Here is a 15018-nt window from a genome sequence, read left to right on the forward strand (position 1 = left end):
ATAACAGAGATTTGATAAAAAGATGGAAGTAACTAAACAAACCAAACAAACTACCGAGAAGTACATCAAGTGAAATAAAAGCTTGATAGAAAGCTTTGTATTGATAGCAGAATAGGTCAAACAGAAGAAAGAATATGTGAACTCAAAGATAGGCTATTTGAAAATACACAGCTGGAGGAGGAAAAAGGAAAAGATATAAAGAAATTAAGAAAGCTTATGGGAAACTTGGAATAGCATGAAAAGAGCAAATATCCAGGTTATTGAAGGTGAAGTAGGACTACAGGATTCCAAAGGTATAAAAAGTATATTAAAAGAAATAATGACAGAGAACCCGCTAACCCTAGAGAAAACCACACAACTGTCTAGGTACAGAAAGGTTAAAGGTCATCAGTAAGATTTAACTCATCCAGGTCCAAAAAGAGAGGTATCATAATGAAGATCTCCAAATTTAAAGATGAAAAGATTCTCTAACCTTCAAGGACAAAGAAGCAATTAACACATATAAAGGGTTCCCAATTTTTCTGAATGAAGACTTCTCAGCAGAAACCTTACATGCTAGGAGGGAGTAAAAAAGACTTTCACATGCTCAAGGAGGAAAATTGCCAATCAAGAATACAGTAGCCAGTAAAGCTATCCATCAGATATGACAGAGAGAGAGAGAGAAAATTTCCAAAAAAAGTGAAAGAATTTCTTTCCCCCAGACATGTCTTACAGCAAAGTCAGAGAGAAGTCTGAACTGAAAGAGACACTGATGAGTAAGGACTTTTATGTTTATTTTTAGCATTTCTCTAAAGTGAAGAGCATCAGTGTATAGATCAATCTGATTGACATATGCACAGTGAAAGGGAAGGGGCACTGACTGGGGCAGCAGCAGAGTTTGAGAGTAGAAGACCTGGTTTTAGATTCTACGTCTGTGTGAAGTTCCATACCCTGCCATTTTATAAGCTCTGTGATAACTTAGCATTGATTGCAAAGTTAGGGAAAGAAACACACAAGTAGCAAAGAAATAAGAAATGCTAATAAAGAACCCTATTTTGAGCTTCATTATTCCCCACATTTCAGTTGGTAAAACATTTGATCTTTTTCTATATTGGCTATCTCTTAACATTTTAGTGTAGTAATTAAAAATGATTTTTGGACTTTTCACTAAAGATATCAGAGGTTTTCACACCACATCTACAGTATATGAACATTCTGAATTTGTTTATATCGGTACTTTCACAATGACCCTATCGGAACAATATCAAAGTCAGCGAACTCTAAAGGCTTCCATAGCCCTGGCAACTCATGACTAGAGCCCAGGGAGATTACTGACGCCATGAACAGGAGTGTCAAATTGTTAAGTCAGCAACAGGAGTCACTGTGTACTTACACCCCATGCGGGATCTGTCCCTAATGTGTCGTCTAAAGCCAAGTGATGCTAGGACTGGTACTGAAAGAGTATTTTTATACTTTGCGTTTCTGTGTGGGCACAGACTGATGAGGTCTTTGCTAATTATATACTGAAGTGATCTTCTGTATATAAAGAGAATTGGAAATGAAAAAAAAAACAAAACAACCTGGTGTTAAAATGGAAATGGCATAGAAAATTAATTATTTTGAAAAAAAAATTATGTAGGATCTCTGTCTTTAATGTGCTGTACATTGCTATTTAACGCTATAATTAGTAATCCAATGGTAGTTTTTTCACTTGATGTTGCTATATGGGCAAAATGTTGAAATCTTTACCTAGTATATACTAAACTGATCTTCTGTATACAAAGAGAATTGAAAATGAATCTTTACATGAATGGAAGGGGAAAGGGAGCGGGAGGGGGGAGGGTTGCGGGCGGGAGGGAAGTTATGGGAGGGGGGAAGCCATTGTAACCCATAAGCTATACTCTGGAAATTTATATTCATTAAATAAAAGTTTAATTAAAAAAAAAATTATAAATTTTAGTCTGAAATTATTTGAAGCACATAAAAAGGCAATTCACATAGCCTATAACTAGAGAGAGCAGAGGTTAAATTATTAAATGTATCACAAAAAAGACACAAATGCAGATAGTATTTTTGCAATTTTACATAACTTAAAATATTCTCCCATTAAGAAGCTGAGTAAACTCAAAATTTTAAAGCATACTAAGACAATGCAGTGAAATCACCATTATTTCTTCCTCCTTCATGTGGGCAAGGGTTCAGTTGTGATCATAGATATCTTCATTTGAAAATGCAAAAGTTAGTCAAAATATCTATTCCAGTGTCTAAGCTTTATGACATCCAGTTCTCCAATTGATTTTTTTTACCTTTTAGCCAGACATGGGGACACTGTGGATAGAAGCTTAAGTAGACCTAAGCACACTAACACACATACTTCTGTTCAATATCACTAATGCGATGAACCTACACAACTGCATTCTCACAGCTGAAACAAAGCAAAATTCCCCTGCTAAAATGCAACTATTGATAAGGGAATGCACCCCAAAACTTATTCACTAGTCTACCTCATTACTTATCAAGCTGTTATTAATGACATTAAAACAAATATTATAAACTGTACCACATGTTGTAAAGGATTAATCTCACTTAACATCCACAAAAGTTCCAAATTGTGATTTTAAAAGATGATTTGTTGATAGAGAAAGATGAAAAATATTGCAACAGAACTGGATTTTTTTATTTAATTTTTTAAACATTTATTTAGTAAATATAAATTTCCAAAGTACAGCTTTTGGATTACAATGGCTTTTCGCCCCCATAACTTGTCTCCCACCTGCAACCCTCCCATCTCCCACTCCCTCTCCCATTCCATTCACATCAAGATTCATTTTCAATTCTCTTTATATACAAAAGATCGATTTAGTATATATTAAGTAAAGATTTCATAAAGTATAAAATACTGTTTCAGTACTAGTTATAGCATTAATTCACATTGGACAACACATTAAGGACAGAGATCCCACATGAGGAATAAGTACACAGTGACTCCTGTTGTTGACTTAACAATTTGACACTCTTGTTTATGGTGTCAGTAATCTCCCTAGGCTCTAGTCATGGAAGCCTTTTGAGTTCGCCAACTCTGATCTTTTTTAGACGAGGTCATAGTCAAAGTGGAAGTTCTCTTCTCCCTTCAGAGAAACGTACTTCCTTCTTTGATGGCCCTTACAGCAGTCAAAAACAATGAAATCCGGTCATTTGCAACAAAATGGAAGAATCTGGAAAACATCATGCTGAGTGAAATAAGCCAGTCCCAAAGGGACAAATATCATATGTTCTCCCTGATCGGCGACAACTAACCAAGCACAAAAAAGGAAACCTGTTGGAGTGAAAGGGACACTATGAGAAACAGTGACTTGATCAGCCCTTGTCCTGACTGTTGATGTACAATGTAATACTTTATCCCTTTTAGTATTTTTGTTTGTTCTACTTAACACCATTGGTTGAACTCTGTAATTAACAGAATTATTCTTAGGTGTTTAAATTTAACTGAGAAATGATCCCTGTTAAATATAAGAGTGGGAATCAGAGAGGGAGGAGATGTACAATTTGGGACATGCTCAATCAGACTTGTCCCAAATGGTGGAGTTAGAAATGTGCCAGGGGATTCCAATACAATCCCATCAAGATGGCATGTACCAATGCCATCTCACTATTCCAAGTGATCAATTTCTGTTCACAATTGATCACACTGATAGGTCTAAGAGTCAAAGGGATCACACAAACAAGACTAGTGTCTTTGAATACTAACTGATAGAATAAAAAAGGGAGAGAAGGATCCAACATGGGAAGTGGGATACACAGCAGACTCATAGAATGGCAGATGTCCTAAATAGCACTCTGGCCTCAGAATCAGCCTTTAAGGCATTCAGATCTGGCTGAAGAGCCCATAAGAGTATTTTCTTTAATTTTAAAAAATATATTTTCTTTATTTGAAATTTACAAAGACAGTTAGGGGGTAGAGGTAGAGACAGAGAGAGCACTCCCATCTGTTGATTCATGCCCCAAATTCCCACAACAGCTAGGGTTGGACCAGGCTAATGTCAAGGACCAAAGACTCAATCCAGGTCTCCCACATGGGTGGCAGGGAACCAAGTACTTAAGCCATCCCCTGCTGCCTCCCAGGTGTTCACATTAGCAAGATGCTGGAATCCAGAGCAGAGCCAGACTCAGACTCAGGCTCTCTGATAGGGGATGGCAGCATCTCAAGAGGCTCATAGCCACTGTGCCAACCATCTACCTATACATTTTATTGACAATTAATATTATGTAAGTATATATCTTTATTCTGTGCAACTTAATGTTTTAATACATATATATTTGCCTTATGAAGTTATTAAAAAAGCTGATTAAAAGATCTATCACTTAACATAGTTCATATTTTTATTGGGTTATTTGCTTTCTGGCTATTGAGTTGTTAGAGTTCCTTAAAGGTTTTAGATAACAGTCTCCTCTGAAGTACATTATTTGGAAATGTTTTCTGCCAGTCCATGGATTAGTTATCTCTTCATTCTATTAATTGTCTCTTTGCTATACTTTTTATTCTGGTGCTTTTTCTGCCTGTGCTTTTGGGGTCCAAAGCTAGAATTTGAACCCAGTACTAATTCAAAAAAAGCATTTTGGGGGTGGTTCTGTAGCATAGACCTGGAAGAAGCTCCTAGCTCCTGGCTTCAGATTGGCACAGCTTCTCTCTCTCTTTGCCTTTCCTCTCTCTGTGTAACTCTGACTTTCACATAAAAAAACTTTTTTAAAAAGCATTTTTGGAGGGTGAACCAACGGCAAAAGGAAGACCTTTCTCTCTGTCTCTCTCTCACTGTCCACTCTGCCTGTCAAAAATAAAAAAAAAAAAAAGCATTTTAGATAAATTTTTTAAGATTTATTTTTATTTCTTTCAAAGGCAGAGTTACAGAGAGAGAGAGAAAGAGAGAGAGACATCTTCCATCTGCTGGTTCACTCCCTTAATGGTTACAACAGCTAGGGTTGGAACAGATGGAAGCCCAGAGCCAGTAGCTTCTTTCAGCTCTTCCAAGTGGGTGGCAAGGGCCCATGGACTTTGGCCATCTTCTGCTGCTTTCCCAGGTGCATTAACATAGAGCTGGATCAGAAGTGGAGCAGTGGAGACTTAAAATGGTTCCCATATGGGATGCCAGCACTGCAGGCATCAGCTTAACCCCCTGTGCCATAATGCCAGCCCCTAATTATTCAGTAGTTAAAAAGATTTAACACTTAAAATCATATGGAAATACTACCTCCAAAGAAGATGATACTCAGAAAGTTAAGGCTCATAACATATCATATCTTTGCTAGTACTGTTTTTGTGTAATGAAGAACAAATACATTTTCTCAATACAGTTTAAGTATAACACACAAATCTCCCATTTTCTGGAGAGCTCACTTCCTCTTTTTCTTCTGTACTATTGTATTATTCCCTCATTTCAGGGAAGAATCAAATATGTAGTCTTGGAGTTATTACTGGTCCTATTTTTATCGGATGCCCTCAAAACAGGAGTTCCAATACAGGCTTAAATTAATAAGAATCTGCAAAGTTTCTTCACTGTGTTACCTGACATTTCTCTACCTTTGACTACAACTCCCAAGTCACTGGCTGCATTGGAAGAAAAGAGTGAGAAGGGGGAGGGGAAGGGGAAGAAAAAGGGAAGATGAATACAGATGGAAGAAAAAGAAGGGGAAAGAGGCCAGCACTGTGGCTCAATAGGCTAATCCTCTGCCTGCGGCACCAGCACCCCGGGTTCTAGTCCCGGTCGGGGCACCAGATTCTGTCCTGGTTGCTCCTCTTCCAGGCCAGCTCTCTGCTGTGACCAGGGAGTGCAGTGGAGGATGGCCCAAGTGCTTGGCCCTGCACCCCATGGGAGACCAGGATAAGCACCTGGCTCCTGGCTTCAGATCAGCGCGGTGCACTGGCCGCAGAGCACCAGCCGCGGCAGCCATTGGAGAGTGAACCAACGGCAAAGGAAGACCTTTCTCTCTGTCTCTCTCTCTCACTGTCCACTCTGCCTGTCAAAAAAAAAGGGGGGGGGGGAGATAAAAGGAGCAAGAGATTCAGCAAAGTGTTCAAGAATTTAGAAATAGTCTGTAATTAGGGATTTGAAACCACAAATTAAATGTCAGTGAACTTCCATGATGATACAAGAGAGATTCAGAAATATATAAGCTGAATATTACCAAACGACAAAACATCTCATGTGAAATTGCTATCATTCTCAGCATTGCTGTACCAACAGTGTCTATAGTTCCAACATAAGGCATTCTTTCTATAAAAAGCCATTGACTTTCTGCACAAGTTTTAAAACCTGTTAACTATTACATAATAGGAATTTATCCCAAAGTTTTTCTCAAGTCTAAAATTAGCACCAGATTCTTTTAATGCTCCTTAATTTTAAAATATTTTAGATAGTAGACAGAAAAATAAAAATTTAGGAAGGAAATACACAGTCACAACTAATATCACCAAGGTGCAAGTTATGAGATCTGGATTGGTTTTCAAGAGAAAATACTGATGATTAAATTATTCCTACCAAAGGGGAAAATTTTTGAAAATTTCCCTGAAAAGGGGTTTAACAGAAAAAACCAGGCCGAAACGAGCAGCTGCTAAGAGCTTCTTCCAGGTCTCCCATGTGAGTTGCAGGGGCACAATAACTTGGGCCAATTTCCACTGCTTCTCCTGGTTCATTAGCATGGAGCTAGATCAGAAGTGGAGCAAGCAGGATATAAACAAGTGGCCATAAAGAATCTAACAAGTGTTAGATGTGGCAGCTTTATCTGCTACACCATCATGTCAGCCCAGAAATAATTCTTAGACTCACCGTGGTTTGCACATGTTCCCCAGGAGTTTTATTTGCCAAAAGCTTAATTCCCAATGAGGCAGCATCGGAAGGTGTACAGGTCCTGAGTGCTCCACCCTCCCCAGTGACCAAGGCCAGACTTGTGAGATGGGTTGCTTCTCACAGGTATGGCTTTGTTATAAAAGCAAATGCTTTTGCACAGGATGTCTCATTCTCCTACCATGTAATGTCTTCCACCTGGTTGTGACACAGCACAAAGGCCCTCACCAGATGCCATCACATTGCCTTTAGATTTTCCAGCCTCCCGAAATGTGGGCTAAATAAACTTCTTTCCTTTATAAATTACCCAGTCTGTGGCATCCCCTTATGGCAACAGAAAACAGACTAACATATGCTGCCTTCATATTCATTATGTTACCATCTTTTTCCAATGCTTGATATCCCAATCCTGGAAATCTTCATTAAACTAGGGCTAAAAATAATCACAGAACCTTGTTTATGCTTCTATGGAACTGTGGTCTTTCTACTTATTAGTTGCTGAATATTATGGTTAGTGATGCATTTAGCTTGTGATTATAGAGTTAATTGAAATTATGTTTTTGCAAAAATTAAAGGGAAAAAAGAAAGGAAAGAAGGTGGGTGACTGAAAGAGGGAGAGAGGGTGGGAGAGAAGTGTGCTTATCTTCATTGAATTGTACCTATGAAATACATGAAATCTGTTTCTTTATGTTAATAAAAATTTTTTAAATACCAGTCTTTAATTCTGCAATACAGTGAAAAACAGAAAGTACACAAAGACTTTTTTTTATTATTTGACAGGTAGAGTTATAGACAGTGAGAAAGAGACAGAGAGAAAGGTCTTCCTTCCATTGGGTCACTCCCCAAATGGACGCTAAGGCCAGCGCACTGTGACTATCCGAAGCCAGGAGCCAGGTGCTTCCTCCTGGTCTCCCATGCGGGTGCAGGGGCCCGAGCACTTGGGCCATCCTCCACTGCCTTCCCCGGGCCACAGCAGAGAGCTGGACTGGATAAGGAGCAGCTGGGACAAGAACCCGGCACCCATATGGGATGCCGGTGCCGCAGGCGGGGATTAATCAAGTGAGCCCCAAGGCATTTTTCTAGATAAATGAAAGTTTATGGAAGAAAAAAGATACACATAATGAATGGGAGAGGAATGTACAGAGGGAGAAAGAGAATATCATTTTATAATTAGAACTGTATCTATGAACTACATTCAATCTTTGTATTAATAACAAACACATTAATGTGAAAAAGTTAAAAAGACACATGGATATAGATTTAAACAGACTCTTTTATAGTCCTTATTGCATTATTTGTCTCAGATGATATAAGTACTATATCAAGGAGACTAAAACAAAAACAAAATGAGAACTAAAACCATAACAGAAAGTAGTAAGCAAATCTGAAATGCAAAATTGCTCTGAAGGTCAATGTTAATATCAGCACTGTAATGAAGACACTTGGCCTTGATAGAAAAGCAAAAATGGAGACTACATGGCAGATTCCTGCATAAGAAAATCTGAAAAAATATCTTTTGTTAGACAGAAAGACTTCTTAATCCACAAAATGAATACGACCAAACTGAAAATTTTTTTCACAGCAAAAAAGTGGAAGACATAGATATTTATTCATCCATTGAGCAAATATGTTTTGAGTATTTGCCATGAGCTATGGATAATGATCTGTGGGAATAGGATAGAAAGGAGGAAGAAGTGTGGGAATGTAGGTGGGAAGGTGGGTAGGGTGGGAAGAACAGCTATGCTCCTAAATCTATGTATATGAAATACATGAAGTTTGTATACATTAAATAAAATTTAAGAAATAAAAATTAAAAACTGAAGGCCAAATTAAAAAAATCTAAACAAAATATTCATCCTTACAGAACTTATATTTTAATTATTGAAGCTAGGGTGCAAACTAATAAATCATTATTCTATAATAATAAGTGATCTGTTGTGAAATAAATTAAAGAGAATGAAAAGAGACTGACGTTGTTAAAAGTGGGTAAAAATGTTAGAATAAGTTGTTATTCTAAATAAAATTATAAGAAAAGATTCAATAAGAAGGAAATCTTTCATCAAACACCTAACATAGGGTATTGAGCTTAGGATTTGTAGGAAATGTATTTCATTAAGTTTATTGTCCTGAGGGGAACATAACTGGTTCCAAAGGAATGATAATGTGCTTGTAGCAAAAAGAGAAAAAAAAATGAGTCAGTGATGAGGTCAAGGATGAAAAGCAAGCAAACATCATACTGAGAACTCGAAGTCTGTTATAACGACTTTGTCTTGTATGCTGAGTAAGGTATGAAGTCATTGGGGGTTTTAGACATAGAAGCAGTACAGCAGACTGGACAGTGGTCATTAACACGTCCAAGTCCTAATCCCCACAGCTGAGTATTATCCTGTAGAGCAAAAGATGTGATAAAAGATGCTCTTCTGGATTAAACTCAGACAGATGGGATCAAAATGCTACTTCTTGTATCTTTATAACAGAGAAGAAAGGAAAGTTCATGCTCAAAAGAGAAGACAATGTGCCCACAGAGGCAGAGATTGGAGTACTGTGGCCACAAACCAAGAAACATCTAAGGTCACCAGAAGACAGAAGAAACAAGGAACAGATTATCCCCTGCAGCATTTGGAAGGAGTACAACTTTTAAAATACAGTGATTTCAGATATCTCATCTCCAAACTACACAAGAATAAACTGCTCCTTTGGTAAGCATGAAGTTTGTGGTAATTTCTTACACACAAAAAGACTAGTACAATACCCTAGTTATAGAGTCAACTTGGCTCGAAACTGAAATTAGATTCTACCAAAGCAAAAGGTTAATGTGAAGAGAGCATTTAGAAAGTTAATACAAATGAGGAAATGTAATGACTTTGGACCAGAATGGTAGAACTGGAGAGTAATAGAGATATATTTGAGAGATATATGGTCAACATGTTTTGCAAGAGAGGAGTCAAGGATGACTTCAAGTTTTACAGAATAACACCATTAAGAGTCTAAGAAAATTAAATTATCAATGTGTGTGTATGTGTGTGTGTATGACAAAGCTATCTTTCAAAAATCAGTTAAAAATTAATACTTTCATTTTTTTAAAAAAAGGAAACCATAGAATATGCTTAGAAAAAAATGAAAGCCTGAAATACATTAAAAAGGAGCCAAAAAATTTAAACTGAGAACTTAGACCATCAATATTAAAAACTGGTTTTTAAAATGTCCTTTATTAATCATTAGTAGCAAACCACAGACTGAAGAAAACATAATTGCAATATATGTTTCTGTGAAAGGACTTATGCAACAGATATATTAAAAATACTTTTTTTGAAAAGCAACCAAAATTTTGGATATTTCACTAAAAAAGTAAAATAAGTGGTCAATAAGTATAAAAAAATTACTCAAAAGTCTTAGTCACTAAGGAAATTCAAAATAAAACCACAGTTATATACTACTGTATATCTACTGATAAGGAAAATATTAAAAAGATACACAAGCTCTTGGCTCTTGGCTCTTCTCCCTTGGCTCTCTTGGTTCTGCTCTCTAGTCTCCTCCTCTCGTCTCTCTTCTCCCTCCTCTCTGTCTCTCTCTTATAGCCTCCTTCTCTCTTTCCCTTTGCCGCCCCTTCACTCTGGTCTGTAGGGTGTTCCCCAACAAACCCTTTCCCTTATTCCAATGTTCAGTGTGTTTTGCGAAAGCTAACATTAAAATATAACATTGGTGCCATGACTCGGATAGCCTCATATTGGTAATCCAGCGTCCCCCAGTGCTCTGGGGTCCTGGATTTCGCAAAGCACAGCCCCAGAACTCCTTCTACACCAATGAATGTTCTGCGATCTCCATCCAGACATTGGCCTTCCAAATTTTGAGGTAAGTCGCGGAATGAAAATTCCTCAGGGCGACTGCTATTTGAGTGGTGGTCCACTGTCGTATGTAAAGGTTGTAACTGGACTCTAGCCACCACTCCTACTTCTCCTACTTAAGGCCTTGAGCCTCTACGGACACTGTGTCCAGGCAACAGTGGGTTGTGAGTGACGACTCCATCTCTGTTCGCCTCTTTACAGGCTAGGCCCTGGGCTCCAGCGGGCACTTGGGTGATGACCCCGCCTTCTGCTCCCATTCCTCTGTTAGTCAGATGGCCAGGACTTCAAGGACGCTTGCTGTCCACCGATCTGACCTACTGAGTCACCATGGGAAATTTCTCCTCCCGCGTTCCATCTGATTCTCCTCTTGGTTGCCTTTAAGTAATATGGTCCCTCTCAAATTGACCCCGGCCCTCAAGCGGAGATGCCTAATCTTTCTCTGTAATCGGGTGTGGTCCAAGTATGACCTTGATGGTCAACTGGGATGTCCCCTCCACAGTACCTTTGACGCTGATATCATTCAGGACCTTTATCACTTCTGTGAGCATTGGGGAAAATGGAAGGATATTCCATAGGCTCAAGCCTTTTTCTATCTTTGAACTAACCTTCCCTGTGTACTTCTTGCTCTCCCGCTCAGATCCTTCTGGTCTCCAAGACTGCCACTAGGGGTCAGAGGCCTGAGCAGAAAATCTCGTTTTCTACCTCTAACCTTGGTACCGCCACTACCACAGCCTCCTTTGATCCTGCAGATGAACCTCCCTCTTATTGCTCCAATCTACAGGCTCAGCCACCTCCTGAAGCCTCAGCGGCTGAAGTTCCAGTGCCATTATCTCCCATGCAGCAGCTGCAGAATCCACCTGGCTGGGTCATCACCTCCCCCTCCTGCCGAATTCCAGGGGGCGGTGTCAACCTCTTCTGTCCTATCTCAAGCCCCCTGCTCCTCTATTCCTCAAAGCCATTCTCAGTGTACTTCCTCCCTAACTCCTGCCCCCACTCTCACGGTATCTCCCCCTCCCACCTAGAAATTTAGACTTTTATCTTAGAATCAGTCCTGGCCCAAAGTCTACTATGTCTATCAGTTTGAGAATGGCTGTCTCCATGGTTTCCAACTGGTCTTTTGTCCCTCTCTTGTCCCAATCTTACCATAAGAATAGCAAGGGAATGGTAGTCCCAACCTTTTGGGCTCTCTGCTTATTGAGAAACAAATTAGGTATTCCACCCTTCTGACGGCTCCTTTTGTTTTATCATGAGCAATCCAGACAGGAGGATCAGGTTTCCTGCATGGACCTGGCCCACTGTAACTAATTTTGCTTTGAATCTAGGAAGATCACTACCTTTGAAAATATTGCTTTGTAACTTGCTGAACTTATTTTGCAATTTATTTTAACAGGTTTCTGGGTAATCAGTACTCAATGAAACAGCAGTGGGTAATTAGTACTTGTTTTAGACGAACGTAATTTTAATTTCAATTAAATTCAGATAAAAATATATCAGCATCCTAAGTCATTTAGGTGTAACTGCTAATTTAAATTGGGTAAAGGTGAATGAAATAAATATGTATAAATGTAAACTTTTGTATACTCAACATGTTATATTCTATAAAAAACTATTTGGGTTAGTTTATAAACTGTCTATGAAAATAGTTCAACACTGTTTAAAGTAACTCGGGCTAAAATTTGATGTGTTACCTTAATCTTGTTCTGGAAATGTTAAGCAGGTTATTTTAAAATGTAAATCAAGGACACTGGCAGATGGAAAACATCACAAGTATACTAATCTATTTCTCTTTGACATAGAATTAAAATCTGATTCTCTGTTAAAGCAATGTGTTAAAGTAATCTATTATATTCTCTTGATGTCTGTTAAATTCTAATTGTTTAAAAACAGCTGAATTTTTATTAAGAGCTATGGGTTATTTAAATATGTGCTTATTTTCAAACATTTAAATAATTACCTTGTAACAATGATCAAATTTGGTCTATATTATGTCATGATGTTAAGAATCTTATTTCAACCAGATATTTTGGATTTTGAGCTTTCTTGACATTCTTGACAGACATTCAAAAATCAAAGTTTCAAATAATTCAGACTCTGAAATTTCCAGTAAATTCTGGACTTCGGTTTTTCCAGTTCAGGCCCAGCTGAAAAAATCAAAGGATATATGTCTCTCATCTTGTAGAGACACCAACTAATCAGGCTATTTGGATTATATTAGAAGTACTGTCAAGATGTGAAGTGGTGCTAAATTTTAAGTTCCTATAATATAAAATGGCATTGATACAAATGCCTGAGAATTAAAAAGTCTAATGATCTTGTGTTATTAGACATGATGGTTATCTTAATGAGAAAGCCCCAGAGGCCTAAAAGGGTTAAATGCTTTGTAAAATCCTACAGGTGCTTTCAAAAATACTGTGTGCAGTAACCAAATGCCTCTTGTTGAGTTTATAATGAGTTTATAATTTTAAATATGGCAACTTAAAGTCTTTTGTCATCCACAGTTTTGTATATCAGATTTGCTGCTCATAAAACTAAAGCGTTGGTTCTGTGTTTAGCTGTTCTCTTATAGGTTCCAATGGACTTTTTCCAACTACATCTATTGTATTGAGTACTTTGGGATGGCTCTGTAAACAGATGAAGGCAATAATGTATTAAAGGTACCAACTGAGAGAAAGTATGGTTAACTGAGGTTACTAAAAACAAAAAGTAATTTAAATCAATTGGTAATTTACAAACAGGAGTTTTTTTTTTAAAAAAGCTATTATTAATACTGCTATGTTCTATTATGTTATATGTGTATATATATTGTACGTCTACATGGGAAAATTTAAGAGTTTTATTTTAATTTGGCTTATAGATAAAAGATTCCTTATCAATTTAAACTATTAAAATTAATCGAAGATACATTTTAATTCATATGACCTGAATCTCTGTATCATATGTTTTAAACTTGATGGTAGAAAGAAACTAAAAACATTCTATATGCTTGTGCTTAAGTTTGCTGGTTAAACAAGCTACACCATGTTGGATATTTAAGAGATGTTTCCAAATATATCTATTCTTAATATTTATGGGAGGCATTGGACCTTCTGGTAAATGTTTTCTTAAGTTGTTATCTAATAGGTGAAACTGCTTTCTAAGTTTTCATGAGATATTGCTATTGTCAGTAAGCAATCTGGGACTTGCTCCCTCATTTCTCTATTCTAAGCCCAACTTGTTCTCTCATTTCTCTGTTCTCTTCAAGGTAGGAAACTAATTCTATTCTGAAGGACTCTCCAAGGTGCACAATTTGATTTTTAGATCTTATAAAAGTAATGGCTAACATTTTCTTTAATAATAGTATAGCCAAAATGAAAGCTTAATTGTAATTTCACAGCTAGATTTACTTCGCCATCATCGAAGTAAACAGGGAAAACCTCCCTTTCAGACCAAACAAAGGGAAAGAAAGTTTTAAAGTGAGGATATAGTTTTCCTCATGGGCATTGTCTACCTTACAAAAACTACTACAGAACATGCCTGTGACTGTAGGCTTCTAGTTTAGGCCACCAAAATTAGAGATGGGACTTGGGCACTCCCTTGACTTGAATCCTCTGGTCTGCTTTAACACAAACCAGGAGGAAAAGAAAGCTAGGCATCAGAAGCAATGGGTGGCAGGCCTATTAATGGCTGATCTGTACAGTGATCTGCCCTCAAGGAGACCCAACAGGCCAGTCCACTGTAGTGGCTTTCAATGTGGTAAGCCTGGGCTTCAGCTGAAGTCAACTTGTGATGAGCCCAGGCAACTCTGCCAGCCAAGAGTTGGGTCACTGGAAATGGACTTGCCCTGGAGTCAAAGGATGCCCAGGTCAGAGCCACAGATCTTATTGGCTCTAAGCTGAAAGCCCTTCACTCAGCCCAGCTTCCAAAGTGACCACTGCTGTGGAGCAGACAGCCAAGTAGGGTCAGCAACATTGCAGGCAGGACTATAAATTTCCTGTTAGAGACGCCACCTGCCTTTACCTGGCCAGCTCTCCTCCCAGCCCAGCTAAGTAATGAAAGTCAACAGAGTGCCTTCCCCTAGGAGGTTCACACCTCCCTTAGGATGTACCCCATGTGAAGAGATAGATAGGTCTGGGCCTCTTAACTTACAAGGCCTAAAGCCCAACAGATTATTATCAAGCCCCTTCTGTCAGGTTCTATTTGCCTCTCAATCAGAAAACTTAATTGTAGCTTAGACAGCACCTTTCTTAGCTCCTCTAATAATGACTCTGTCCTTTGTTCTAGACCCTGTCTAGCGTACTTGGGCCTCATTCCTTTGTAATCATAACCTCTACTCTACCACCAATGGCTCTACTCCCAACCTGTGTGTACTGATGGTC

The sequence above is a fragment of the Lepus europaeus genome, chromosome 13, assembly GCF_033115175.1.
Source record: "Lepus europaeus isolate LE1 chromosome 13, mLepTim1.pri, whole genome shotgun sequence".
Classification (NCBI taxonomy): Eukaryota; Metazoa; Chordata; class Mammalia; order Lagomorpha; family Leporidae; genus Lepus; species Lepus europaeus.